Genomic DNA, 25,534 nt, shown 5'->3' on the forward strand with positions numbered 1-25,534 from the left:
CTCAGATTATCCCTGAGGGCTGCAACCTTCAGGACTTTCTGGGAACTTGCTGCTCACAATTAGAGCTCCTAAGGCAGGCTGGAGTTGCAAAAGGTGCTTTGAGCAGTAGGGCTACAGGAAAAGTGAACAGGAGCAGGCAGACACCATTAGGGGTTGCAGGGGCATAAAGAAAAAGGCATAACACAATCTTGTGAAGGCTACAGCCATACAAGAACATCACCGTGGGGCCAGTGTTCAGAGAGGCCAAGTGAACTGTGCAGCTTTTAAAAATGGATCACTTTGTTGTGGTTCTCTGAACCAGTTTCTCAGAGAGCCAACAGAGAACTGGCCAGTTAAATCGCAAGGGCACATGGTGTTTCTGACATGCTCTGGTGCCAAGACACTTGCATCTGCATAGCAGAGCACCATAGGCACACAAGATTGCCCTCACAAGTGGCACTGTGCATCCAGGACACCTGAATGGTTCAAGTCTTTAAAGTCCTTTCCCCCCAAAAGAAAAAAAAAAGCCAAGAGGAAAAAGTGCATCTCCTTTAACTATGACAATAAGCAGATAATATTTGATAGTGCTAAGTGCAACTACTATCCAAAATAAACATTAAATACAAATATATTGATCCAATCCTTAGCTAAAAACAACATATAAAACCTGCTAAGTCAAACTTGTATGTAGAATACTAACTCTGGGGGAAGAAAAAAGGTTGATAAACTCACCAGTGGGTGGTCGACAGTCTAGTCTCACAACTGTGAAGAGCCAAGAGAAAACTCTATGCATGTTTTATTTTAATATCACTATTTGATATCAATTCCAAATGAAAGTGTTTTGTAAAATATTTTCACAGTAGGTGGCATCACTTATCAACTGTAGGAGGGGTGTGGTGGTTTGAAGCATTTTCCTTTATTAAATTATCAAATAATTATTTAAATGGTTTTCACACATTCTGTTCCATTTGAGATACACGAACAGTATGACAGGCTTGCCAGAGCTAGGGAAAAAATTCCAGCAATTTCTGACTATCCAGATCCTTGTCTTTTACTCTCCTGTTTAATCATATGAGAAAAAAATGCAAGTTTGCAAATTCACTTTTCTTCAGGAACGGATCATTTTGGTGAAAAACCATGTTTTTGCAACTGGCAGCAAAAGTCCTCCTTTTCTCAATGGAGACAAATTTGGTTTAAAAGAGCTTTTTTACCTAAATGATTCATGAATCAGTTTTACACATCCTGACACAGAAAAATGAAATGTAGAATTTAACATTAAAAAAAACAACACTATGCATAAGTGCAGTAACTTTTACACATATTAGCATTTGCAACATACTCCCTTGTTACTTTTTACATTCAAAGGAAACAAAATTATAAATATAATAAATCAAATAGCAAGACTTCTGCTGCTATAAATACTTAAGGAAGAAAGAACCCATTCACCTATGGTTATATTCATAAGAAAAACTAGAAGAGCTTTTCTAAACTTTCATGAGAGAATTAATTATTAACAAATGTCCACAGAAGGAATAGACAACACCAACTCAACAAAGTAGTGGATACTTTGGAGAAAGTATAAATTCTGAACACTTTAAATTTTTCCTTATGTATTAGAAAAAATATGGATGATGAACATTTATTAGGCAAAATTTTTAAAATACAGAGCTAGAAAAAGACAAAAAATCCATTAAAATTTTGAACAGTCAAAATAATAACGAAAGATGATTAGATAGAAAAAAGCTTTTCTATTTCTCTCTTCTTTTCTCATTCTGGTGCATAAATAATTTTAGTGGACTCTACTGGATGGTAGTCTCTGGTGATATTGAAGAATGCGGGGTATCAGGACCTAGAATCCTAGAAATTTAGAAGAAGAGTTGCAGGCAATTGACCAAAGAGCAAAAAGTTCATACTTCTATGTTATCTCCTGTATGAAGGCCACATCCATTTCTTGGGTGTTCCTTCAACTGAATTCAGAAAGAATTTTGTACATGAGAAAGAGTTACATAGCTCAAAAGGGAATCAATCACTTCAGAATCATCACCTTGGAACAAATTTCTGGGAGTTGTCTAGTCTATCCTAGGCCACTTCTGAAAAAGAATATGTGTTCAAGAGAGTGAACTCTGAAGAGGCTAGGTGGCGTAGCAAACTGAGATAATCATACAAGAGGAATCTGATAGCACTAAGATCAATGATGTGTCACAATTTATTAATGGCATTCAATCAGCCAAATTCACATATGGTAAATCATCATGGTGAGAACAAAGTGGGCGGGGGAGGGGTGATAAATACATTTCAGGGCAAGCACTGTGTATTAGCAGAGGCTGGCACTCTTTTTTTTTTTTTAAGATTTTATTCATTTATTTCTTAGAGAAGGGAATGGGGAAAGAAATGGAGGGAGAGAAACATCAATGTGCGGTTGTATCTCACACATCCCCCACTGGGGACCCGGCCGGCAAACCCAGCCATGTGCCCTGACTGGGAATCAAACCAGTGACCCCTTGATTCTCAGGCCAGCTCTCAACCACTGAGCCACACCAGCCAGGGTAAGGCTGACATTCTTAAAAACAAAGATTCATAGGCCACAGTCATGGTTGCTAAAAAGTGCTATGATCAATTATCAATGTCTGCTATGAGCATGGGCATAGAGGAGCAGTAAATATTCCATCTACCTGCTAGCAATCACTTTATAGGACCCTCAAATCATGATTCTCCAAATCATATCCATGGCTTTAAACAAATGCTAAAAAAATAAACATGCCCTCTCTAAGCAGATCTCCAAAGTGAAAATAGAGAACAGTATTCCAAAAAGAAATGGTTCCAAATTTGTATTAAGAAAAAAGGCTTCAGGCAGAACTCTAAAGGGGAGTCCATAGCCAAGCAACATTGAAATAAACATTTGAGCACACAGTAGGTTTATAACTGCACTCCCTAACTGATTCCTGTAGGTGCCATGAGGACAAGAAAAATGATAATTCATATATTTTTGGAGTAACAACAAGAGGCGTAGTTAAGAAATCTTTTAGAATGCATTAAAACAGTCTCAGAAAGAAAACTTAAGGTCTTGGTATGTCTAACGTCCTTGCAGCCCAAATCAATCCTCAGTACATGACAGAATTTTTGCCCTTTTTGGGGTGGGGGGAGGGCAGGAGGTGTATTTTTAATGTTTTCTAGGATTACGCTTATTATCTTGGGTGTTAGAGCTGCTACCAGCTTTAGATTTTATTACTGACCTTCGGTGTTACAAGTTTTCTTCCAGAATGTTCAACAGTGTGGTTCCCTTCATATCAGTTTGGAGAAATGGAGATAGAAGGCTATGTCTCTTCCAATTACAAGTCATTGAAATTCCTTTCATATATATAACAATGTGAGTAGCCAAAAAAACTTTTTTAAAAGTTTGAACCATTAAATAAAAAAAAATGGACAACCAGAGTTATTTGCCAAACAGCAGTTAGGAACCAATACCTCAAAACACAAGACAGTGAAAGGAGACTAACCATTCCTTCCATTCCATCTCCAAATTAATCCTATCAGCACACTCAAACTTCTGCATCAGAGGCCAGCTGACAATACACACAATTCAGGAGTGACAAAGGTTGTCCTCCCAGAACTGAAAGCAATAGCATCCGGGCTGGTCAGTGTGTTGGGGGGACCTGCTCAGGTTACACTGCTTACAGAAATTTCTACAGCCTAAGAACAGCTGTTCCCTTCTGTTCAGAAGATGATTTGCTGATAGGCAGGGGTGGTGCATGGATAGAGGCTCTCCACTTTGAGGTGTCTGCAGAGAATACTTAGTGCAAATGGGTTGAAGTCATTTTCCTCCCCAGTTATGCACAGAAGGACAACAGCTACCACTAACATGGTTCCCCTGTGAGGTCCAAAGAGTCAACATTAGGCCAATTAGGGGTAAGGTAATTGAAAATGGAAGCAGTATATAGAAAATTTCAAGCAACAGTCATCACCAGTGACCCAGAGATATAAATATGTTGAAAACTATTGTGTGCTGGGTGCTAATCTTGGCCAGGATGAACTTTTCTTTTGGCTATATCACATCTAATACTCTATCCCTTGATTTGTTAAGGGCCAAAAAGTAAAGCAGGATAATATCACACTTGATAGTTGCCTTTAATGGATAAAATGACAACCATAATTTCAATGTGTTCATTCCAGTGAAGGTTTCCATCTACTCTAATGGGAAAAAAAATCTTAGAAAAGACTGAAGATCAACCCTCCCTGGGTTTTTAAGGACTGGGGTGGATGTTTGGGGAATAAACTTACAGGTAAGTTAGTCACCTATCCATAGGGTTTGGGGTTATTTAACATTTAAAATAATCTTGTTTTCCCTAAATCATGTGCATAGTAAGTAAAATGTGGGGAACACGTGTATCTTTAATGGATATTGATTATAAATCCTCTTGAAAAATCAAAGCATCTTTTTATAAGACAAATATAGCTTCAACTTAGCAACCACTGAATTTTTATGTCTTAGGTCTACATTATCTAGGAGATTTCTTACTTGTCTAGATAGCGAACAAGTTTTCCGAAGGTGAAGAGCCCACCGTGCCTAATAAGACATGTTCTTAATCAGTATTTGTTGGATAATGTACATTCACATAATGTTGTTCTCTTTCTTGAAAAAAATCAACTATATTTTATAATTAATGTTTATTTAAGGCAAGATACGCCTGTACTAAGTAAAGAATATACAAGGTCCAGCAGAAGGAATACCTGCTTGAATGTGGTTGTTAGGGTAACATTATGGGTGTAATAATTTATAGTTTTTAATTTGAACACTCACCTAAAATGTCATATGCTGTGCTTCAGTGTAATATTGTTGTGTTACAGAATTACATGCTTATGATTTTGTAATAAAAAAGGGCATTATTTGTGCCACACCCTTTATATCAGGAGAATATCAAAACGATAAATGCATCTATTTACCTAAGAGAAACACCTCAATAGGAGCCTGTGGTACTAGGACCCCATGCTCCAATTCTTATAGGTTATTAGAGCTCAGCATAGAGCCAACTGGGAACAATTAAGGAACCATTTCTTTTCTGATCACCTATGCTAATGGCATCATTATGGTAGACGAGCCAAGTCCATATTCTTTGACATAGCTGGGTATGTGCTATGTTCCCAATCTGATTAGAAAGACAGGGAATTATTTCCTTAGTGTCTTCCATGTTGAAAAAACCAAGGGGATTATTTCCTGCAGTGTCTTCCATGTAGAAATATTTGCTATCTGTGGCTTCATCCTAAATACATGGTGAGCCTGTACTGAAGGCCATGGCCTCTGCAGAGGACTCACTGCACCTTTCTGTCCATTTTGGGCATAAGCACTGTCTCAAAGAAATATAATGAGAGCCACATACACAATTTTAAAATATCTACTGAGCCACATTAAAAAAAAGAAATAGGTGAAATTACTTTTAAAGATATATTTCAGTTAACCTAATGCATCCAAAATATTTTAATTTCAACATGCAAAATACCCAGCATCCTTCTTTTTTCTACTAAATCTTTGAATGCCAGTGTGTTTTTATACATATGTCAACTGTTTGGGACTAGCCACACCTCAAGGGCTTAGCAGCCTTACCTTGCAAGTGGCTCCCAAACTGGACAATGCAGGTCTAAGAGCATTTCCAGACGCTGGCTTGAAAGAGCCTCTGAATGTAAGGGAAAGAAATACCATCCAGAGTTATCAATGCACATGACTGAACTGGGACCACTAAGGTCTGGGGCAGAAGGACAGTGTCAGGAAAGAAGGAGTATGAAGACAAGGGGGTACAAAGTTCCCTTGAAATGTACCCACTGCTTCCTCTATACGTGGCCTGCAATGGATAAATAAGATAAGCTATGAGTCTGTACATGTCCACAGCAATCCATGTAACCATCTATAGATGCATATATCTATAAATTCTGTAGCTGATATTCATTCTGCTATCTGTCAAGATAAAAGTAAAGCAGACTTCAATCAAAGGGAAGGCTGCGGCACAGTGTCTTCCTCCCCCAAGAAAGCAGAGAACTGAACAACAGTCTCATTTGTGTGTTTGGAGGGGAGGTAGCGAAGACAAGGTGGCTTCCTGCCAGCAATTTACATCAGCCCAACAACTGGGAAGTCAGGAGATGTATCAGCTATTTAGAGTACACACTTAAAATCTAAATCCCTAAATATGAAAGGTCTTAACTACCTCAGACACACCAAAGTAAGTTAACTACCTTAGGAGCATGAAACACGCAAGCTCCATCCAGCTTAGTAAGGAGCATGTAATGGTGACTAAATGAGCAAAGCTTTTGTAGGCAGAGGGCCTGGGTTTAAAGCCTTGTTCAGTCACTTTGTACTTGTGCAAGCAAGTTATTCAATCTTAGTGAACATCAGTTTCCTCCTCAGTAAATAGGGACACATAGCAGTTACCTTGCCTGGTCTCTATAAAAGTGAAATATGTAAAATGCTTAGCTGCTGTTATTCAATAGGTGTATGTACAAAACATAGGAAAGATATAGTTACACACTATATACTTGTGCACATACTATATAGTAATACAGTATTACTGTGTGTGTGTTTGTGTAAGTGGCAACCAGGATTGAAATGCTGCGGCCAGGAGTAAGGAGTAGAGTTCCCTGAAGGGGTGCAAGTATTGGTTCCAGCCCTGAACCTCTGTGACCTGGGGCTGCATCTGCCTTACAGTTGACACATCTAGGATATGAAACCCACAGCATCTACTGTGAAAGGTTACTAAAGGATCCAATGACATCACCTGCGACAAACACCTAGCACAGTACCTGACCCACAGCTGTTACTCAATTAACTATTAGTTGTTATTATCTTTACAAGCATTCATCAATAATCTGAGCTAGTGCTTCCCATCCAGGACTGCTCTTGTCTAACAGTGAACACTTGTGAGTGGCTCCCACACAAGGAAGGAGCTGAAAGAAGAATGGATGGGTGGGGCTTACCACTGAAACACCATCATGCATAATTAAAAGACTTACACTCTAGAAAGCAATTTCTTCATTTTCTCACTTGATGCTTACAAGCCTATAGGTGTAAACATGTAGATTTTAATCAGGAACTACTCCTTGAACATCTACTATGTGTAAGGCATGATTCCAAATGCTGGACATTGAGATAAATATTCCTTGTGGTAATTCATGTGTTTGCATACTCACCTTCCTAAGAAGTTGGAAATTTCCCTGTGGGAATATTTGTTAGGAGCTTGGTCTGACCTGAGGAGGTCTAGTCTATATTATTTAATAAAAATGAAAATGTTCTACACTATTAAATAAAATTATTTCTCCTTTTCCCATCTCCTTCAATTATATTGAAAACAAAAAAGTTCCACATTTTTGAAAACTATAATATTGGATATGGAATTACAGTTATACACAAATATTCTTTAAGCTTTTTAATACATCTTTGCATCCTATGGTACTTTTGAAATTATGTAAAGGAGAGGAAAAGCCCTTAAAGGTTTACATTTTTCATTAAGTTTAAATTGCTTTCAAACAGCATGACATGTCAACAGTGTGGCAGCATTTTCTTAATTCACGAGCAATTGGGAGAGGAGATGTCATCTCCTTTAGGACACTCAAAGTTGAGTAAACGCACTCTATTCCAGTTCTCACTGGAACCAGGCTGAGTAAGCCCTATGAGTACTTAGCCATGGCACTACCAGGAAATTCCTGCCTGCCAAAATATTAGAAAAGGCAGCTTTCCCCTACAGAGCAAAGCTTGGGGGAAAGGGATGGAAATAACTGGTAAAACTTTTGGTCAGGAGGCATAGAAATGGGGAATGCTTCGAAAGGGACAGCAAGGCTTTTAGTTCCAAGAAATGAGGATGGACACAGCCAATTACTCTTTTTAATACTCTTCTATTTGCCAAGAAAGTAGCCTGCAGGAGAGTCAAGCAGCTTGAACTGTTTTTAGGCCTATGACCCTTTTAAAAACAGCTAAATTCAATCCTCAGTCACACACACTCAACTCCCACCGGCTTCAGCATGAGCCGTAGCAGAAACCATGCACGATGGAGAAGAGATTTAGTTATGCCCTTTGCAGTCTTTGTTCAAACTGAATGACAGTTCACTGTCCAAGGCTATCAAAGCCACAGGGTGGGTCTCCTGGCTCAAGGACAGGGCAGCCACAGGCTTACATTCCACAGCCAACCTGCTAAGTGCACCTTGTTAGGGTTCTCACATAACTGAGGAAAACTTGCTTTTTGACGATCCAGGCAGAGGGAATAACAGAATTTCCTTTTGAAGATGGCAGTCAGTCTATTTTGGAGTTGTTTAAAATTACAATGTCATCTAAAAGAGCCCAGATTTGAACAATTGTAATATGTGGGCTAAATAACTTTTAGCTCCAATTAGCATGGGGTAATTACAGTAAGGGATCACAGGAAGTTTACTGCTGTTAACACAATACAACTTGTGACTGTACACTACAGTAAGGTGGGAAAAAACATCATTTATAAATAATAGGTCCCAAGTCTGACTTGGGGGTGAGTGAAGAGCATTTGGCATCTCAAATTACTTTAACCGGGGGCCTTCACAGCCCATAGAAAGGCTGAGTCTCCCCTCACCCTCTCTAATCCTTCCTTCTTAAAGGAACACTCGGCAAGATAATGGAGCCTTTAAATGTTACATCTTCTGTCTTGCGTTATTGTGGTGAGAAACTCTTCACATCAAACAGTCATCAGGACTATTACAAAGTGGGCTTATAAGAAGGGCTGAAAAGGAGCTGTGTGAAAAGAAGTGGAAAATTAAAGCTGAAGCAGCCGAAGAAAGGGCTTAATTTACTGGCATGTACAGTATGCAAATGAGATTACTCTCAGCTTAACTGCATCATTTATGTCCATAATAACGGCATCATCATTACAGGGCTCAAATTAAATTACACCATAATTAGCATATCAAAGTGATTGGTTAAAGTTTAAAACAAATACCCAATTTTGTTAATGAACAGCTGTAATTGTCATGTACACTTCAGTGAAAACTCTCTAAACAAATATATATTTTAGAAGATAGAAAGATTTTTTTAAGCAGACAGGTCTATAGTAGAGGTAAATTACCTAAAAAAAGAATGACATGGACTATTCTATTAATGTTAATATATGCTGATCATTTCTTGGTAATAAAGCATTCTATCAAAACAAGGCTTCACTTACATTTAGACACCTTCCCCGCTCCTGAATACAACCAACCCCCAGAAACCTGTTTCTACTTACAGCAATGATAACAACGCAGGGGTGACCTGTCTCCAACAAGAAAAGGACATGTTCAATAACATGCTATTACTAAACCCTTATACTTATTGAAAAGACATCTGTGTTCAAATTGTGCCGAGTCAAAGCTGATTTTCTCCACATTTCAACCAAAACAGGAAAGAGTGACAGAGCCAGAAAACTTGCCAAATATATGGGGTAGACCAGAATGCTCCTAAATTGATGACCTGATAACATATTACAAAGCTTCCAACTTAATTTCCCCTTTTCAAATCATAGCTACACAACAGTTTCAAACATGAGCTACACCAGGAAAGTTTCTGCTCCTGCACAATAAAAATAAACTAGTAGCTGTAACTGGCTATTATGTCAATATTGGCTGGAGCAGAAATGCACACATTTTAGATGTGCAAAACCATGCATAAATAATAGGCCTGTTTTCAAACCTTTTTGTTATAGTCATTTAATGTCAGAAGAGTTTTTACACAAAAATCAATAATCTTGAGGCTCACATTCAAAAAAGATTCTCCTCATTTCCTAAAAATGTGCCCCATACATTGATATGTCTGTGACGATAACCATCCACTGCACTGGATACATAGCAAGGCAAGCCAAAATATATTTTTCCCCAAAAGAAAAAAAAAAGCACTTTCAAATATACTTAACAAGCAAATTGAATGTCTTATTAAAATCGTATTATCTAAACAGTGTTCAAAAATTTAAAGAAAGTAGCTTTTCATTTTATTCATCAAGAAATCCATTAAAGCTTAGGCTCTGAAGTAGTATGTAAATTACGTGCCTTTCAAGGTAGAGCTGGGACAAATCCACTCCATCAACTAATGATGAACCTCATTATGGCAGGGAGGATTCATAATGAGGAAAGAGCCACCACTAGTCCATGTTCTAACATAAATCCCTGTAAAATCTGAATATCTCCCCATCTAATTAAAGGCTACTAATTCCAATCACCCCTTTGTGGCCCCAAAGTAAAAATAAACCTCTTTAAAAGCACAGTCTACAGTTATATTTCTAAAGCAGTGCGAGATTCTGTTTGGACTCAAAACCTTCCACTCAGATATGTTTTACGACAAGCATAATTAGCAGCTTTCTAAGATACAAACTTTGAGGCTATTCAAGATCATTTTGGTTAAATACACTGGATTTCTATTTTTCAAAGAGTTTCACCTTGATGGGGCTACAGTGCTTGCCACAGAGACGATCAGCAGCCAAGAAGCCGGCAAGAGTGTGTAAGCATGGTCACAACATAAAACAAATTCTTAGCACTCCAGTTCAGGCTGACGCTGAGATGTGCAGAAAAAGCCAAGCGCTGTGGCATGAACCCGAGATATCATTTGGATAGGGACATATTCCAATCTGCTTGGGAATGACACGCTCGATTCTGGAACAAACTGTTCACTTTTAATGCGGTCTGAACTAATGAACAAGTACAGCCCTGCATCTCACAAGCCAAAGAATTATTCCCTGTTCTAATCACCGACTTTGATTTCTTTTTAACTGAAAACTATAGAATGCAAACACAACGTTGCCAAACATATTTATTATGATTAATAGCCTGTAATATCCCTCACTAAGGCCTAATTTGCCCTTGTTTTCAATTATGAATGGGCGCCACTCTGTTCCAGTCCCCTTTTCGGGTGGAGATGAATTTCTTGCTGTCTTTACTCTTTCTATTGTATTGCCACTCAGCAAGGCACAATTAGTTAAAAACAGCAAACCTCCACCTTGGCTCTAACAGAACACCAGATTACGCAAAATTCAAGAACAAAATCACTGAGAAATAAGTAAAGGTGCCCAGGGAATTAAAGCAATTAGACCACAGGAAGAAGGAAAGGTACATATGCCATTCATCCACTCATACTTTTACATTAAAATTCAAAAGATTAAAAAATCCTAGATCCTTTATTTAATTTTGATAAAATAAATGGAGAATCCAACGAAGAAATTTCTGTCATAAATTTAAGCATCCCAAAATGTCTGAGCCCCAGCCTTTGTGATACAATGAACACATCAGTGTGATATCAAGTGTAGAATTTCAGAAGGAGTCCATTCTACTAAAAATGCTGCCGCTTCTTTAAGTTGCATAAAAATAAACTCCACTACATAAAAGCTGCCACAGTGCGTGCTCTCTCATCCCTTGGCTCCAAGCAAGATCCCCCCTCCTTTTAGGTCAGCCACTCAAGCAGTAGGAAGGCATGCCTCCCAAAATAACTTGGCCCTCCCCTGAAGCACTGAGTTGAGCAACCTACCTTTGTTCTGGAGTTGCAGATAATAACAGGCAAGCCTCAAGACCATGAGGATTTGGAAAAGACCAGGAGAGTTGAAGAAAAAAAGGAAGAAGAAAAAGAAATATCACAAGTGGAAAAGAAGAACTGGAAGAAAACAGGAAAGCCTCCCAATGAAACTGTTGTGGCTGCCACACCACCAGGGTGTCTTCACCAGTGTTTACCCCAGTGAGTACACTTCTGCTCCGTCTCATTCACAACTGGTGGCATTTTTTTTTCTGAATCCATGCATGACAATTAAAAGCAACTGCACCTCTCCGTTTGGGAGAGGGGCCACAAAAGACCTCTGCAATATTTCTTTACAATTTCTCTATCACTGATGAGCATTAGTTTGAGTGACAAAGGTCCCAGGCTAAATCAACATTCTTACCTTAATGTTCCTAGTAAAAGGCTCCAGGAAACATAACTCATGAGACATGTATGCAAAGATACGTCTCAAGGAATTAATCCAGAGCTCTCAGATGAAGTGAGGGGTAAAAAAAAAAAACTAAACAAAAAAAATAGAAAACGAAAATGCAGTGGCTTATTTCCAAACAAATGCAGCTCAGCTTGGGCAGCGATGGCATAAAAACAGGTTTGCATATACAGAGCTCAGTGGCAGAAACGAGTTCTATAGGATTTATTTGACACTTATTTTCCGGGAAGCCTTTTGTGGAGTTGTACTGCTTGTTTCTCATTGTCTGAGCAGCAGTTAGGAGCTTTCTCCCGGCGGGGGCCTCTCAACCCCTGGGCTTGGCCGCCTCTGACAGGGAGGTAACCATATTAGGATGTGTATGGTAAAGTAAACAATAACATAGTTGAAATGAAATGGAATTTTTTCCCCTAGCTAATGGTGTTGGGGCCAGTCCTGTCTTTTTAGCCATTCCCACTAATTTTGTTTCCCAGTTCAAACAGGCCCTCCTCCTTCTTTTTAAAAAAGTGTTAGCTGTTTCCAAATATCTGACTGTAAATTTGCTGAGAATGTTTGCAATGTAAGAAAAAGCTTTTAACATCCAAATAAAGATCCTGCCAGTTTAATCATTAAAGGGGATGTGAATTTTCAAACCTTTGCAGAGATTCAAGGCTCGCCTACTTATCACTCCACCCCCATCTCTTCCTGAAGGTTAAAATTACTTGGTCATTTAAAAGTACCTTCTAAATAAATCAGATTTTAAAAGAAAGAGACCATTACCTTCATAAAAATTCCATATTCACATACTATGTCACTGAGGGAAGAGTCTTAACCGCTCATGCGCTTCAAAATTTATTACCTGGAATTTCTAGGATGGTTACTTTTACATGATCAAGCTCTTTCCCACTTCATCCAACCATCCACCAAAAGAAAAAGGCAAGCATAAAATATTGTTGTCAAGTTATCCTTTAGCAATTAATTAATCAAACAAGAAAACACCAAGAATGAGTTCCCAAGATGTTACATATTCAAGGAAAGTTCTGTAGGTTTAAAGACAACAATAAAAAGTAAGGCTGCTTTCTGGCTGCTGTCACTCAGTATAAGAGATCCCTGCCCCCCAACCAAGCAGGAGGGAAACAGGACCCTCCAAGGTCAGAGCTGGCTGGGGAGGGCAGCAGGGCGGATGAGGACCACAGACAGTAGATCTAGAGAGAGCTGGAGAGCTGGGAGTAGCTCTGGGAGCCAACTTCGGCCCCAGTACACTGCACACTTTGCACACTTCATGTTTTCCTCCGCTAGGTGAGAGCCCTGGCTGCTCTTGAAAGCAATTTCCCTAAGAGATCTGCCAAAACGAGGGTGTTTAAATAGCAGCCAGCCCTCGGTGTGCAAGGGGGGAAGCAAGGCACTGCATTGCTGCCTGCAAGAACCCCAGAAAGGAAGCATCAAGCAAAATATGCGGCATGAGCAGAAGGGCAAAGCTGGGGAAGCAATGATACATGCAATTAGGAATGAAACCCGCCTGACAGAGCAAATAACATGAATATGGCCCTGGTGAAACTTCCAGGCCTCAGAAAGAGCCTCCTCAGCCTGGAACCACCCCCCACCCCCAGCTGGCCTCTGAACTGCCTTGGCTCTTATCAGATCCGTATCATATAGAAACCTAAAACCCTTGCTACTCATGTTTTATTAAAACATGTTTAGCATTCTTCTTAAAGATAGGTTTTTAACCCCAAATACCCATGAAATTAAATCTCCTATGCCACTTATCTGCACTGCTGGGCAAAAACTAAAGTTGAGCTAAACAGAGAGATAGCAAAATCAATAAATCACATGAAACAAGTAGCGGTTCAAAAGTTCAAAGATATGATGGCCAGTTCAGTGCTCCTTAGCACTCACCCAATAATAACCATCCCCGTCACTCCTCAGAGTGCAGACAATTCCGGGGCATCATTTTCATTAGCCTGTCTCATGGAAAATTGCTAGCTATTTACGTATACGCTAAAATAAATTAGCCATTTCATCAAGCAGTGTGATTCTTATAAAATACATTAACGCAATACTCGATTTTCCAGTTGGAGTAAATAAATAAATCAATAAATTCAATACAGAATGATTCTTTTATTGTGCCGCTACAGCTCTCAGCATAAGTATTTTTATTGGGTTTATTTGTTTCAATAAAAATTGAAATGGACCACTGATCTCAGTGCTAGCATCTTTAAAAAAATCTATCCAATATTTGGGAAAGTATTCTGCAAAACACTCAAACTTATGATTTTATTCAAAAATTATTTTCATTTTGATGGCTAGTCCCCAACCCAACTCTGATGGGAAATTTTACAAAGGGAACTGGAGAACTCTGCCAGGTGTGTGATTCCTGTGGTGTCTCTGTGCTGCCTACCCAGCCTAAGGGTGAGGCCCGGGAGACACAGCAGCTTTGCTGAGCTACAACCTTCTGCCTGGGTCTCTAGACAGGGAGACCCATCAGTCAGACAAGTGCCAGGTGGCCTCCCTGTCACACCCTGTGGAATGCTAATGATTGTGGCTTGAGAGGACCACTTACTCCCACCTCTGGGGGCAAGACTAGGGTATGATCATGATAAGAAAGAGGAGTGGTGTACTGATACTGTAAATAAAATTCAAGGGCCTGTAAACAGCTCTGCAGGCAAAATGGAGACACCGCCAGGCATGAGATTTCCTCAGAGTCACCAGTACAACAACATAGATAAAAGGAGAGCAGGGTAGTGCCTGCCTGACATCCACTGTCCCCTTCCTCTGGTCACACCAGCCTGACTTTTCTTTGGTAAAATGCCCTACTCCCCATCTCAGTCCCCAGGGTTCACAGAAGGTTGATGCAGATCTCCCAGATGCAGAGGGTGGAGCCATAAACCAGGTCTGACCAACCAGTGTGCACCTCTCTTCTGGCCACACTGACTGACCGACTGAAGGATGGACATGTCCTAAACCAGAAAGATGCTTGACTGCTAGTCTTCTGTAGGAACTATTGGGAGGGAGAAACCTCCTTTTGCTGGGCTTTTGAAAGCTTTAAGAATATGGACTGGGCTTGCCCCCACAAAGGGAAAGTTGGCTGAGGCCAGGCACATTAGCTCAGAAGTGAGCACAAGCACAGGAGCAGTTCCTAACAAAGTCCATAGAAAGCCTCCTGCTCCTGGGCTTTTTCAGGAGTCAATATGAGTCTGTTATTTGTTTAGCCAACTGGAGTTGGCTTTGGGTTATTTGCAACCAAAAGGTATAACACAGGAACTCAAAACAGATGTGTGTTCTCTATGTACTTCTTCATCTCTACAATGTAGGTAAGCTCTTGTGGGGAAGCAAGGCCACAAACTCCCATGGCTAGTATGCACATTCTGTAGACCTCATGTACCCTATGTAACCTGATCACCAGCCACATTCTCTTTTCTGCTAACACTGGGAAGAATTAGAAGAGTAAGTCACGGCACACAATCAGAAAGAACACAAGATGGTATGGTCTCAGAGCAAATGGAACTAAAGATCTAAAACAAATCTAACATGAGGTTTAACAGAGACTTACTAATGCTCTTCTCTTGGCCCTGGGTGGTGGGGTTCAGGTCACGGATGGAACAACTCAGTTTAGGTGAAGAGCCACTTGGCTATCACAATAGGCCTCATGTCTCCTGACCAGATTCAGGGACAAGGAGTGAGGGTCTGGTTCTTTCAACCTCTGATAGGAGGCTGCATTGGGGATGAGGATGGGGATGAGGGGATGAGAAGTCCTCAGTCACTGATCACAAGGACCCAGTGAGGGGGTCAGTAGTCCCTGAAAACAGGCTAATGGAAACCTGACAGCCCCAATACTTTCTGAATCCTTTTCACAGACCCATTAACATTCATATAAATGTTCATATAAAAATTACTAGCACTTGGACCAAATAATCTTAACTTCAGCCTACCAAAGTCTCAAACCACTGGACAATCTGTAAAGTTATTTTAGGAGATGTAAATATTTTTTTGAAATTTACAGTTCTAAGTTGACTGTAATAATTTAATCTTTTTTTAAAGATTTTATTTATTTATTTTTTAGAAAGGGAAGGGAGGGAGAAAGAGAGAGAGAGAGAGAGAAACATCAATGTGCGGTTGCTGGGGGCCGTGGCCTGCAACCCAAGCATGTGCCCTGACTGGGAATTGAACCTGCGATGCTTTGGTTCGCAGGCCACGCTCAATCCCGTGCTCAACTGAGCTACGCCAGCCAGGTTAGGAGATGTAAATATTCTAATATGGCAAGTGTTATTGCCTAATGTTGATAGAAAGAAAGAAAGGTTACAAATTCATGGCATCCTTCAGTTTTACTCCTATATTGGTTCTTGACTCATTACAAAAACCACTATTTATTGAACATATGACTTAGGTGGGAGACATATTTTTCATGAAATTCTTATCATATTTTCCCCATTTTGCAGATATGGCAAACTGAAACTAGGATTAAATAATTAAGGTCACAAAGTAAGTAATGGGTATAATAAGATTTCAAATCAGGTCAGTAGGCACACAAACTCTAGTCTGTTTTACTCTGTCATAACCTTTCCTTCCTCTTTTCTCATGAGTTTAGTTTTTCATTCTAATATGCCATTAATTCTTAAATCTCTAGTGCCTAATACCAACTCCAAGTCTAGAAGAACAGATAACCAGTTGAACACACACAAACATATTGTCATGAAATTGACCATATTCTATGGAGGAGACAGACAAGAGTCCGAGATAAAGCAACAACAGGATCGGGAGAGGTGATCCTATTCAAGTGAGCTGAAGAGAAAGTGTCTGTAGAGTAAGTGCCACTTTTTTAAAAAGATTTTATTTATTTATTTTTAGAGAGGGAAGGGAGGGAGAAAGAGAGAGAGAGAGAAACATCAATGTGTGGTTTGCTGGGGGCCGTGGCCTGCAATCCAGGCATGTACCCTGACTGGGAATCAAACCTGCGACCCTTTGGTTTGCAGCCCCGTGCTCAATCTACTGAGCTACACCACCCAGGGCTAGTAAGTGACATTTAAGCTGAAGTGGAAGAGGTTTAGCCCTGACTCTAGCCTACTCAGATTAGCAAACCGGGGGCCAGATTTCCTCCACAGGCAGGAGAGGACCCCAGATCAATAGAGCCAGACTTTCTTGGGCTTAGTAACCACAGTAACACAAACAAAACCAAAACAATAACAATAAAAGCGACCAATGACATTATTCTTCATTTGCCAAAGACTATACTAATTACTTTATCTGCATTTTCTCATTTAATCTTTAACCCTATAAGATGCATACTGTTAACTATTTTCATTTCATAATGCAAGAGACTGATATTCACAGAAGTTAAGTAACTTGCTCTTGGCTACACAAAAGCTAAGTGGCAGAGCCTAGATCTCAGACTAGCTCTGGTTGTAACACTGACATCCACCTGTTGCCAAGAACTGTCAGTATGAGCCCTGGCTGCACACACTGATGTCCCGGCTCCCCATGCTGGCCTGGGGAGGAGGACAACCCAGCCTACTCTGAAATGAATGTATAAGGTCAGGGCCAGTAAGCAGAGGAGAAGGCAGAGAAAGGAGAGGAAACAACATTGAGCAGCAACTGGACTCCCCTGTAACCCTAAGAATCCTCCCTTGCCTCTAACTAGGGCCACAGGCCTTGGGACAAGTCTTTTCTATACTTAACCTCAAATTTTAATTCTACTCTAAACTCATATTTTATCCAAAACACAGGCTACCAAAAATTTTGGTAGTGAGAGTTGCTTTAAAACTCCAGCTGAGGAGCTGGGGACCCCAGAGGTCTACCCACCCTGGGGAATACAATCTGTCAACCCAATTACTAACTACATTTCAGGCTAGGATGCTTTACAGGATATCTAGATGCCATCAGCACCATCACCGCCCCAGCTGTGACCACCAAACATGTCTCTAGATATTGCCAAATGACCCCTGGTGGGAAAAAGCACTTCTGGTAGATTCATCTAGAGAAACAGTGCCTAGCAGGGCTCTCTATGATGACAGAGATGTTCTGTTCAATGCAACATCCATTAGCTATTATTGAACACTTGAAATATGGCTAGTACAATAGAGAAATTAAATTATTTAAGAAAATTTTACTGATTGATTTTTAGAGAGAGAGAGGAAGGCAGAGGGAGAGGAGAGAGAGAAAGAGAGAGACAGACAGACAGACAGACATCGATTTGTTGCTCTACTTATTTATTCACTCACTGGTTGTTTCCTGTATGTGCCCTGACGAAGGGTCACACCTGCAACCTTGTTGTATGGGGACAATGAAACTCTAACCAACTGAGCTACTGGACAGGGCCAGAAACAAAACGCTTAAATTTATGTAATTTTATTTCATTTAAATATAATAGTCACACACATGGACCATGCAGTTTAGAAATGCCACCAAATTTCCATACTCATGAAAATCTGATCCTCAGCAGATGGATATTTGGTTTCCAATTAGAGAGTTTAATATATAATTTTAATTGCATATTAATTTTAATAAAATTTATTTTATCTATTAATTAATATATAATTTTAATTAAAATTATTTTCTTCTCATATGCAATCAATAAAATCTCTGAAGCTTAGTGGTTTTGGTCATGACTCTTTAAAAAATTCTATTCTTACTCTTTTAATTTTTATAAAAAATGTCAACTAATTTTTACATAAATTGTAACCACAGTTTTGAATAGAATTGTGAATTTATTTAAATAAATAATTCAATGAGAGATTTATGCTTGAGGATTAGAATCAAGCTTGAGATAAGAAGCCAGTTACAAAACAACTGTTTTCCTTCTCAGAAAATGTACTTGCTACTCTCTTCACAACACACTGCATATAAACTAGGACTTCAGAGACATGGTTTCTCCTCGAGACAGTGCTCGCTCAGCCCTCCCTACATGAGTAACTCCTACCATTCAGAACGAGTGAATTATTAAAGATTTCTTGGACAGTGACATTCCTCTACTCTATTCTACCCCTGCAAACTCCAGACAACACGTGTCAGATGTAGCTCTTCCCTGTAAATCCAAGTGGGATGAATTTTTCAGCATAGGGAGAAAGATTAGTATTGATGCAACAGACAGACTACAAAACCAGTAGCACCACATTACAAATACATCACAGTTGTCAGATGTATCTTTCACATGAGCAGATACAAAAGCAAAGATCATCATTTTGGGGGGAAGGGTAATTACCCCCAATACCATATGCAGGTGTGAAACATCTAGAACGATGGCTCTGAGCAATAAGCTGAGCCATCCATAAAATATTTCCTGGGTGATAATACAGAGAGCTTGTGATGGTGTAAAGCCTGATGAGGAAGGAAGAGAGTAAACACAGAATTCTGAGTTACCCACCCTCTCTTGATACCAAGAAATTTCAGCTTTAGCGATAAACTGGGAATCCACTGTCATTCCAAATAATACTGAAAATAATGACATTCAGATCCTTGCTAGGCACAATCTAGATTTTGGGTTGACCTTAGCTGGTCAAGTAAAAAGTGCTACTCCACATATAGACAGTGCTAGACGGTCCATCAACAGTCATTCCCAATTCTTTCTGTCCCTCGTCCTACTCTTCAAACTGAAAAAAGAAGGATATGTTCCCTTGCCCAGCTTTCTCTGCATTTAGGGATGGACATCTAACTTAGGTCTTGCCCAAAGATGTAAGGGGAAACTGCTTGAAAATATTTTTCCTTTTTGATTAGATGAAAGGGACTCAAAAAAGCCTCTTTTTCTCTCCTCTCTCTTTCTCTCCCTGCCCTTCTCTTCCTTTTCCCTCTCTGACTTCCTTCCTTCCTCTAAATGCAGCTATGTAGGAAGGTAATACTTGGACCTTTAGCAGCCATCTGTGGTCATGAGGGAAAAGCTGAAAGAATCATAGATATGTCAACCCAGAAATCAGATATTATTCAGGTGCTTAACCAATCCTGACTAACTTCAGACATCCAAGCAAGTAAAGGATAAATATCCTTATGTTTTTAACCACTATTGGTGAGGTTTTCTGTTACTAATTAGTGAATATATGCTAATTGATATAGCCTAAATCCCAGGAATGACAAGAGAAAAATCACTTCCTTGAGGGAAGTAAACTAATCAAAGTGGGATTAGTCAATTCTCCTGTTATCTAAGAAGGTTCCCTCCTCACTTACGAGCCTGAAGAAAGTGATTCTCAATTTTTAAAGGATCCCTGAAGAAGAACACCACCACTTAGCATATCAACTGCACATCAACCCTGGGAGAGGTTTTTACTAATGTGGCTCACTCTCACTACCCTCATCCACTAGCTCTACATGGGAGGTACGATGATCTTCCCAATTTTTGAGGAGAAGTAATAGAGGCAGAGAGAGGTGAAACAGAAAAGTTAGTCAATACAGTGGGGAAACGGTTACATGGCATGGCCCCAACTGCCAATGTGAACAGCCCCACTCGAATGATACACAGGTCTTGCTCCAAGACATAATAGCAGAAGCCTGGGCCCAGAGCACACAGGCCACCCACAGTCCGGAGAGCTGAACCCTGAAGCGCAGACACTGTAGCAATATCTTAAGAAAAGATCTCCTTAGCTCATCCTGAATGGACTTGGATGGTCCCTGAGAGACAACAGCAGCACCCACACTAAAGTTACTGTCATGAGCAGGCAAAGGTGTCTGTCTCCATGATATGGATGGAATGGAACAAGGCCTGCAATCACATAGTGCTTGCCTGTTCACCCAATGTTTTAACAGCAGAGGGGAGAAAATGGTAAAGATAAAATTCCAGGAAACTGTACAAATGAAACATAGTTTAGAAGAAAGTAGCTTGGAAATACTGGGGGTTGGTTAGTATCATGGATGCATGTGGTATATACATTGGCGTGGGAGTGGGAAGAGACAAGGTGCCATTCAGCCTATAGTAGTAGTTAGGAACCATTAGCCAATCTGGCTTTATAATTGCTGACTCTGTGATCTTGAGTAACTAGAGCTTGACCTCTCTGAGCCTCAGGTTTCCCATCTGCAATATGGAAGTAATAGAAATAGCTAAACTTTTTGAGTTGTGGTGAGAATTAAATAAAATGATACATGCCAAAGTTCCCACCTAGTATACAATATAATAAATGAATTGCAAAGTTACCTTAAAGTGCCTACCCTGGTACTTTACACATATCAGGTAATCAGTAAATGTTTATCCCTTGGTTTTCCCATCTTTCTTCCTAATACAAATAACTCAAAGGACTTAATTCTGCTATTATGTACTTACTGGAATTTTTCAAAATATTAATGAATTAATTCACTAAAATTGTACTGAGCTTGAGTTGATGTTAGAGTAGATACAAAGATAAAGTGTCAATGGATAAAAAAGAGAAAAGCATGTACTCATTGAAAGTACAAAAATATGTAACATTAACATTTATATTAATACAAATATATTCTATAAATATATTCTATAAATATATTGTCACATATTATACATGTAAGGATACCTTTCTATTTATCAAATTTCTGTGGGTTGAGAACACAGATAATTTCAATTTTTTAAATGTTTATAGGTCAAATTTTCTGCTATAGACCTGTACTGCTTATGTATTTTGAGGAAAAGGTATTACTTCTCAAAAGATAAAAGAGGTAAGAACAATCCAATTTCTAAATTCTTGAATTGGTTTTCTAACAGGTGATAATTTTGCAACTATGTAAATGCCAACAAATCTGTAAGAAATAAAACTTTTTCTAAACATTTCATTAACCTCACCTCTATGACCTTAATAAGTTACTCTTCACTATTTTTCCTCCTCCCTAACTTCCTCTTCTCACCAGTTATAAGTTCTTCCCTTGGTTTCTCTTCTTTGTAATATCTCAGAGGAGGCATCTTTAAATCTCCCATGGATGTGACTGAAAATCTACATGTGAGTTGGGAACACAAAAATAAATAGCCCAGTAAGAATCATGACCACTGGGCTGGCTGGCCTCCTTCATGGAGGCTCTGTGAACTGGTGTTTGCTAAACAGTTTTTCCTTTTTGGTTGGCTGGCCTCAATCAGCTCTGTGAATTCGAAGACTTATGATAAGCAATGACACACTTAACTGTTACATATTAATGTTCATGATAATGCAATCTTTCATTTGGGTGATTTAAAAGTCCCTCTAGTCCGACTTACAGTTAGACACACACTGAATGCTTCATCAATCATAGCCATTTTTATTCTCAATCTTGTGCAAAAATACTAGAGAAAGTGAATTTCAACTACACACTGAAGAGAGCTTTACGATTAGCCCTGAACATTTTCTCTCTTGTCATTTATACATTGGATTCCCACAGTTTCTGCCTAAACAATCTTCACCTGCATCTTCCACTATGGCAGAGCTTATCTACAGAATAACAGGAAAACCACATTCCTATCTCTTCTATAGGGTCAAAACTCCTATGTCTTATAGCGAGAAGAAAGCATTTCTTAGCGATGAATTAGACAAAATGCCCAGCATCTCCACATCTGAAACCCTTGTGAGCATCAGCTTGAGAAACTCACAGCAACTTAGGCTGAACTTGAAAGGAGGATTAGACGTAACTCACACTGAGAACCCATGAGCCCACTGGGGTTAAACAGTACATCAGTGATCACTTCTACCTCTAATAAATGTTCTTGAAAGAAACTACACTCCTCTTCATTCCTGCAAGGGCTTGTCATAGTTTCGTGACCAAAATCTTCCTACAATTAACTATGGACCTAAAGATGATGAGGCAAATCAAAAGGTAGGTAAAAATCAAACTAGGCACTGTCCAACATGGCTCATAGATCCTACCACACCTGCAACAAGCTCTTAAATCAGAAGCCCAAGAGTTTTTTAGGTAAGTACATATTAGCCCCTTAACATCTTGCATCATCCTCATGTGCAACAAACAAATAAATGCAACCACAAACACCTAAGATCTGCTCCCAAAAATGTTTTCCTTGGGGCAGGGAAGAATTAGCCTATCCCTTTAAAACTGTGTTTTGTTTTGTTTTACAATATCTAACATATATTCAATATTTAAATTTAGATTTTATAACCTTTCTTCACTTTTATGCTCTTGAATTTGCCATCCTAACAATTTCCTTTTAGGCTAATAAACTTATTTTTTATTCCTGTGCCATTTATAGGTTGATCTCTTTAGGCAAGGAAACACTGAATTATTGGAATTTAGTGTAGAGATGCTTTCAAGGTAAAGGTTCTCTGTTTATTAGCAGAAGAAATGCATTCAACTAATTTGACTTATAAGTCTGATAAAATTTCCTTGGAAAAACTGATTCTATTTTGATGAATAATCCTTTGAGGTGAAAAATGAGAAATTTGAGCCCTGGCTGGCGTAGCTCAGTGGACTGAGCATGGGCTGTGAACCAAAGCACCGCAGGTTCGATTCCCAGTCAGGGCACATGCCTGGGCTGCCGGCCAGGTCCCCAGTGGGGGTCACATGAGAGGCAACCACACATTGATGTTTCTCTCTCTCTCTTTCTCCCTCCCTTCCTGTCTCTAAAAATAAATAAATAAAATATTTTTAAAAATGAGGAATTTACACACTGGGTTTTATTATATACTAATTCTAGCAGGGTCTGAAATGAAACTCAAGTAACCCATCTTTTAGATGATGGAAAATCTAAACTTTTCCACAAACTTCATGCAAGAAGTAATTAAAGTAATTGAACATGAAATTAAGCAGCACCCCCATAAAGTAGGATATAAAAGTAAATATTACAGGAAAAAAGTTGTCTTCTTGCTCTATATTAATCTCATGAATTGTGCACTTACTCTATTTCTCTTATTATTCAATGATGGGTTTTTAGAACTCAGGTTTTATTAAGACTTGTTGGAGAAAAGACTTCAGTTTTAAGCTAGCTACAGGTCTAGGTATGTTATTACATCTTTCCCAGTGACTAAAATATTAGATAAAGCCAAGCATGGTAAGGGTAGGCTCATCAAACTTGTGGCACAAAGCTGAAACTTTTCCTAATACCATCAATGACAGAGTCAAGATGCTGGTCAGAAAGGAGGGCTAAAGCTACAAAAGGTGTACTTCATTTACAGAGCAAAACTCTGCACCTCTTTTTAATAAACTCTGCTATTCATGTAGAATTCACGAACATCTAGGATTTGTTGAATTTGGGTGGCTATCCAGAATCTATTCTCAGTTCCATTTCCTTTGGAGAATTACCTCACCCCACCCGACCCCTCACTGTTGCAAGCAGGGTGGGATTCCTCAATGAAGGTCCCCAGTATTCTTAAAGCCATGGAGTAGATACAGGATATACACTAGGCCTGTCTGATTCATCTCAGCAGACTGATGTGAGGACAGAAAAATGTGTGGGGACTAGTGATGTCGGCAGTGATAGCAACGAGCTGGTCATATCATTCAAGCTGCCAAGATACTGGAATAGTCCTGCTTCCTATCCTTTCCCAAATTTCCATTCATTCTGTGAGCTACAAGCTATTCCTTCAATAAATCCTTTTCCTTGAAGATGGTCAGCGGTTGGTTGCAACTAAAAAACCTTAACCAACATGATGGGGAGATCCTTGCTTGACCTTGGTTCACAGAGGGAAGCTAAGCTTATTGAACTCATGCTCAGTATCACTCATAATATGTGATATTGTGGTCCTATGATATATATGGCTACTCCTAAATTCAATACAAAATTTTGGCCAATGGTCATTTAAAAAAGACCAGTGTCCAAATCTGCAAATAAGAAATCTTCCTTCCAGTTTGTTTGTTTTTGGTTTATTTAATTATTATTATTTTAAAACTTTATTTTAATCGTTGTTCAAGTACAGTTTTCTGTCCTTTACTCATCCCTCCCCACCTCCCTCCCATTTCCACCCTCCCTAGTTTTTGTCCATGTGTCCTTTATATTTGTTCCTGTAAACCCTTCCCATTCTCCCCTGAAATACCCAATGGGGGCCCTGGCCAGATAGCTTAGCTGGTTAGATCATCACCCCAATATGCCAAGGTTGCAGGTTCAATTTCTGGTCAGGACACATACAAGAAGCAACCAGTGAGTGCATAAATAAGTGGAACAACAAATCAATGTTTCTCTCTCTCTCTAATCAATCAATCAATAAAAAATAATAAAAATTAAAAATACAGAATGGGTAAAAGAAGTGGTGGGTTCAAAGAGAAAGCTTCCAAGATGAGAGAAGGTGAAAAAATTGAGTCATGTGAGTATTAACTGAAGAGACGTGCATCCTTAATATTGACTTCAAGGAACCATAGCAATCAGTACTGTGTGTTTCTGAGGTATCATAATCATGGTGAAAAGAAGGTGGGCTTTAGAGTCAGGCAGCACCAAGTGCAATGTCTTGCCCTTCTACTTAGCAGCTATGTGATTCTGTTCAAGTTACATAATCTTCTTGGACCTCAGTTTTCTCATCTGTAAGCTGGATAATAATCATAACTGCAACTCATAAATTCATCAGCAGGAGCAAAGTTGAACACACACACACACACACACACACACACACGAATGAAATATCTAGCAGCCTTGATGCACAGCAGGCCCTTAACAAAATAATTACTATGCTAAACAAATCTGTGGAGCACCCACTCTCTACCTAGTGTGCTCTGAGACATACTGAAATGAATTACATAGGTTCTTACCTTCAGGCAAGAATATGTGGCTTTCAAATCTGAAAAGA

At 39.3% G+C, this 25,534-nt stretch overlaps 1 protein-coding gene and 1 long non-coding RNA gene across 6 annotated transcripts in view; one reads left to right on the forward strand and one right to left on the reverse strand.

Moving 5' to 3' along the window:
- The window catches only part of LOC118501831, an 18,275-nt gene extending 13,448 nt beyond the window's left edge, over positions 1 to 4,827 (forward strand). The window contains exon 3 of the long non-coding RNA XR_004904493.1: positions 4,680 to 4,827. This is a non-coding gene — a long non-coding RNA (uncharacterized LOC118501831). The remainder of the gene's footprint in view (positions 1 to 4,679) is intronic.
- The window catches only part of FOXP1 (forkhead box P1), a 630,544-nt gene that overhangs the window by 260,575 nt on the left and 344,435 nt on the right, over positions 1 to 25,534 (reverse strand). The window lies entirely within an intron of this gene.

Source organism: Phyllostomus discolor, chromosome 7 (assembly GCF_004126475.2).
Source record: "Phyllostomus discolor isolate MPI-MPIP mPhyDis1 chromosome 7, mPhyDis1.pri.v3, whole genome shotgun sequence".
Classification (NCBI taxonomy): Eukaryota; Metazoa; Chordata; class Mammalia; order Chiroptera; family Phyllostomidae; genus Phyllostomus; species Phyllostomus discolor.